Below are 5806 nucleotides of genomic sequence, written 5' to 3'. Positions count from 1 at the left end.
CCAACTTCTTGTGCACCCCCAGCCTACTCGCTGGTGGGGTGGTGTGAGAAGCCGAAGAGGCCTTGACTGTGTAAGCACTGCTCGGCAATAACAAAAACATCCCTGTGTTACCAACACTGTTTTCAGCACAAATCCAAAACATAGCCCCATACGAGCTACTATGAAGAAAATTAACTCTACCCCAGCCAAAACCAGGACACAGTCCCACAGTTACTACTGAAAAACACCTCCAGCAAAATCAGCTCCCTTCCCCTACCCCCTCTGCTCCAAAGAACTATGTCACCCATCGTCAGCTCAGCAACAGCTCCTTGTCCTTCTGCCTATTCAGGCTCTGACCAGCCAGTTTTTGCTTCTTATTGAGTAGCTACAAGGTTGTCTAATCCTAATGGAGATTTATTCTGGCTCTTCTTGCCCTGTCTCTCCCCATTACTAACTTACAAGAAGGCATGGGATTCACTTGCCAGCACACAAGTAAAAAGCTAGTCCTCAGAGACCTAACAGACCAACTATTCTGTTCTAAAGGAGGCTGTGCGGAAGGTAGGCATGTCAAGATGAATAAATAGATTTAAAGCCTCTGCCTGGTTAAGCCCTGTATGTTTATTCATCTTCTCATTCTGTAATGGCAGGATGCTGGCCAGATTTAACAAAGTACAACTTGACCTATTTCTGTTTTTTAAAGGAGAGGTTTATATGATTTTTTTTAAACTTGTGAAAATTGAGCAATGAAGGGTTAAGAGAACACAGATTCCAGACTTAATCACAACACTTTCTTCTCACAATGGTATAAATTGTATTCTGTGTCTATTTGCAATTTGCAGAACAAGCACAGGATATCCTAGAAAAACCAGTATTTTCTCAATGATGGTGGTTGTCCTCAGCTTGCCTCCGGGTAACAGAATAAAGGGTTTTAAGGCACTGTCAATTAGTAGAATTGATAGCGAAGGCTTTTGATCAGGTACCCTGTTTGGAAAGCAACTACACTGGGAATTCCCAGTTTGTAAATGAGGTCTGTTGCCTTTATATTGACTTACCATATAATGGATTGTAAAAGGCCAATTTTACTGGAGCAGAACTACATAATCTTTTACAAATCTGGCCTACTGCTGCACATTTTTTTCTCTTAAGAGTCTGCTATAGGATATAATATATACTAGAAAACTTTAATGCTCTACCCATGCAATTAGAGACATTTTATTCGAATACAGAATCAGAAAAAAATAAGTCTTCCTTCATATTTTTTATTTCAAAAGCTATCATTGATAACTCTATCGTTTGTGCCATGTTGTAGCCACAAACACTGAGACAGATGCTGGTAACATTTCTGCCCACTTCAGCCTAGACCACACCACTTCATTAGAGTGCTGAGAATTTGCTGGCTTCGAAGAGGCCAAAGCATGTATTCTCAAGGGACTGAAAGGAAAATGTTCTACAAATGCCAAGCTGGAACTTGGCACCGTGGTCACTCGGCAAATGAATGGCACTGTACATAATAAACAAGTAGAGAGAGAGCTTAAATTCTAAATACCCTCTTGAGAAAAGATAGAAAACAGTTCCTAGGAACAGTGAACAAAAGCTGTCAGAAAACTACAATCATTGATTTTTGTCATGAATGACTTATGATTATGGCTATGTGGTTGGAACGGGAATGGAAGATCCTGCAGTACAAAGCACTGCATTCTCTAATCTCGTGTGAGATTTCATTTACACTCATTAGATAAAGCACAGTGTCACATTTGTTAGATCTGTTGGGCTCAAATATTGTATTTTACACATTAATGCAATTATCTTCCTGTTTCCCTTTGTCACTAATGTCATCTTTAGATGACATTAATGTATCATCAATTAATAAATACTTTTTCTATTTCCATGTATATCTGTGTACAGGAAAATACAGCTTAGAATAGCCATTAATTTTCCATTCAAATGAATGATCTGCTTCAAAATGAAACTGATCAAGCTGCAATTTTACTTCCACACCTCTCATATTTTTATTATGCAACACACAAACATTAAAAATAAGAAAATATATGGCACAGAGCTTAGGCTGCCAATTGGCTTCCTGACAAAAGAACAGATTAAGCAAGGTAGCAGGATCTCTGATCCAGTAGATGAACAAGCTGCATTCTGCCTTCTGCATATTAACACTGTTCAGCTCTGAAGGGAATCTGCTGTGACCTACATGCACTTTAGTTCTACACTGCACAGCACTCAGGATATTGACCAATCTGTTACCACACCCCATATCCTCAACATCTTTCACAGTCACCAGCCATTACCAATTCAGGGTTGCATAATGCACTCTTACAAAAGCTTTCAAAACCTTATTCTGCCCTGAAACAGGAGTCAGCCTCCTCAGAGACCAAAATATAGCCTTGTTCTTTACCTCAGAAGGGCTTTAGTCCACATCCAGTCCCATTCTCTGAAAATACAACCAAAGATTAATAGAAGGTGGAAAATGAACCTCCAAGCTCACCAAATAAGCATCTTCAATTTTAAATACTAACACTAAACCACCACTGTGCAAAGTGACATTCTACTCTCTCCTCTTTTCCAGATCTTTTGCAGCTTTCCTTTACAGTCCTTGACTTTCTGATTTGTGGGCCTGAACTACTCTCTCCACCAGAGGAATCTAAGTTTGTCTTCTGCTTTTTCTTGCACTTACTTGCCGCTTGAAAGAAATCCAGTTGTGCAGTTAGGCCCAGATCCAGAAAAACACATAAACACGTGATTTATATATATGAATAGTATCATTGTGAAGGGTGCAGGCTCTTTCCCAATATTTGCCATCAGTCTTTTCTCTGCTATTGCTTCTTTGTTCCCCATTACTGCATATGGCCTTTCTGTTTATTCCAAGATTTTCCTGTAAATTCAAAATGGGGTACAGGCTATGTATATGATCATCCCCAGGACTGAGAGGAAAGGGCTCTCAGAAGAACTGAGACATAAAACACACATACAACTGTGTTTAAAATGAGATGTCAGAAAGCTCTCAGCACTGCTTTTCATCTCAACCAATTAACATGTATCAGAACAACTGTTGGCTAGCTTGCTTTTTCAGCTTGAACTTTTAGGAAGATCATCCTGGTAGCTCATTTAGTTAGGGAAATATCACTGCAGAAGTAGTGAAGGTTTATGAGTTACAATATAGTTGGGATGTTAAGCACTTAAATACTCTAAAACTAAACTACTTAAAAATAAATAGTGTGGATTCTACGATATTGTGAACCTATTAATATTCTCTCACCTATGAGCAGTGGTGTATATTTAGAGGAGAGCTATCAACATGTTTCAAGCAGTCCCATAAGCAAAATAAACATCTAGAGATAGGTATTAACTGAGACCGATCATTCACATGAATTCTCCTGGAAACAATTTCATATAATCAAGTCATTTCAATTATCCTACTTTAGGCTTACGAATTCCTGTTGAAGATTCCCACATATTGGACCAGACATTTAAAAGTGCTGATAGGATATTTACTCTAAAATGCCAGACATGAATGTGTCCGACACGGTGCAACTTCACACTGAATGATTTGAGTCCTGTGGTCAGTATTGCAGAAATGCCTCTTCATCATTAACTTTCATAAACTCTAATGGGAGTTAACAGCGTGTCTCAGGGAGGTGTTCAAAATCTTGCAGAGTCAAAGTCCTGATAGACCTATTGCATAGCAGATACCTCAGCTTTCTGAGATTATAATCAGAAAAGAAAGTTGAAAGTTGAAAGAGCAATTTTTTAAAAATCTGTATTGAATTAGTCACATGTAATGCATGCAACATCATCGGTCTGGTTCTCAGAGAAAGGGATAATGGTTTTGGTGAGAAATCTTGCCTCAGCAGTGCAGACCGGGTCAAGGACAAGAAGTTGATCTTACTGTAAAAGTACATTCAATGCTGTTATCCTAGTAAAATTAATTCCTAGTTACTCAAAACTTGACAAAGCAAAAAAACCTTTAATTCAATATTCTTGGGGTCTTTTAAAAAAAGCATACTATAAGCTTTTGTGTTAAAGCTCATTCTAGTTGAATCTTAAATCAGCCAATGTTATAGTGCTGACAACTTACTAAATGTTTCCAGGCAACAGAAAGAAAATAGCAAAAAGTAAACAATTCAAATATGCTAAAGAAGAACAAACTGATACAAAAATAAAACCTACTCCTGTATGGAGTTCCTCACTTCTAAGCAACGTTAACTCCTTTTATGTTTCATGCATAAAGAGGAAGTAGAGAGTCTCACAAAACAAGGGGCAGTATTTTTCAGAGTTTTTTGGCTGTGTTATTTTCACAAAGGACCCTTTTGTTTCTTTTCAACACTTCAGCAGACAATTGCTTCCAATTTCAGTCAACCCATGAAAACCACCACGGAGTCTCCAAAGACTTCATAAAGTCACTGAGGCAGACTCTGAAAGTCTCCCTGTGCTATACATACCTCTGCCACATGTGTTGGGGGTTGTTTCCCTATAACCACTCTTGTGTGGCCTGCATCCTGGGGCATCCTGTATTTTGTACCTTGAGATACTTACATTTTTTACTGCTCCAGCAAACTAGAGGTGCTGAAATTGCAGTTTGTGCCAGCCAAGAGCAGTTGCTGACTGTAGTGAACTCCCCTTGGGCCAACCAGAGTCCAAGAGTGCTCTCCAGTATTTTCCTGACTGTCAGTGAGCTCTGCCATCAGCTCTAACCCATCACCAGAAAACTCTTCTTCCTCGCTAGACTCCAGTAATACATGCTTTCCACCTGTATGGGGCAACTGCTGCCCTTTGGATACACTGCAGAACACACAGGCACTCGCTTCAATGCTCCTGATGCCCTGGTTTATGGGTGTGATGGCTTTAGAGGCACCACAGTTCTGGGTGTGGAATATCTTTTTATTACCCAGCTACTTCAAAATCACTCTCACCACAAAACAAGTTAAAAATGCACATAAGAGCATCTTTCTACCTATACCTCTCTTTCATGGTACGGTTGAATAGTTGCAGATTTTCTTGACAAAAGGTTCCTTCTTTCAGTGACACACACATCTCAGGTAACAATCATTAAAGAGTGTCTTATGATGCTGGAGAATGATACCTTCTATAAGCCACCTCCCATTTAAAATCCTACCAGGGGTCATAAAATATGTTTTTTCCTCCTTATCCACTATGTCAGCTGACCATTTCTACTTCATTAAAATAAGCACTGTTTCACTCCCTTGGACTTGAAAAATACCTCTTTGCTAGATGAGGTATCAGGTCCTGTGCTTGACTGGCTAATTAACACCTTGTATTGGGTTTGCATGGCAAGGTTTTGGTAGTGGCGGGGGGCTACAGGGATGGCTTCTGTGAGCTCTAATACAGCCATCTGCAACTTTGCTTTTAGTGCCTTTCATGTTGCTTCATTTTCCTAATTCCTCCTTCATTATCTTCTAGTTTTGCTCCTGTATTGGATTTGCATGGCCAGGTTTTGGTAGCCAGGGGGGCTACAGGGATGGCTTCTGTGAGAAGCTGTTAGAAGCTTCCCCTGTGTCTGATAGAGGCAATGCCAGCCGGCTCCAAGATGGACCCGCCGCTGGCCAAGGCCGAGCCCATCAGCGACAGTGGTAGCGCCTCAGTGATAACATATTTAGGAAGGGGGGAAAAAAATTGCTGGGCAACTGCAGCAGTCAGAAGAGAGTGAGAATATGTGAGAAACCACTCTGCAGACACCAAGGTCAGTGAAGAAGAAGGAGGGGGAGGAGGTGCTCCAGGCACCAGAGCAGGGATTCCCCTGCAGCCCATGGTAGACCATGGTGTGAGGCAGGCTGTCCCCCTGCAGCCCATGGAGGTCCAC

Source organism: Aptenodytes forsteri, unplaced genomic scaffold (genome assembly GCF_000699145.1).
Source record: "Aptenodytes forsteri isolate BGI_AS27 unplaced genomic scaffold, ASM69914v1 Scaffold13, whole genome shotgun sequence".
Taxonomy (NCBI): domain Eukaryota; kingdom Metazoa; phylum Chordata; class Aves; order Sphenisciformes; family Spheniscidae; genus Aptenodytes; species Aptenodytes forsteri.
The sequence above is the reverse complement of the archived record's forward strand: the minus strand, read 5'-3'. Positions refer to the sequence as shown.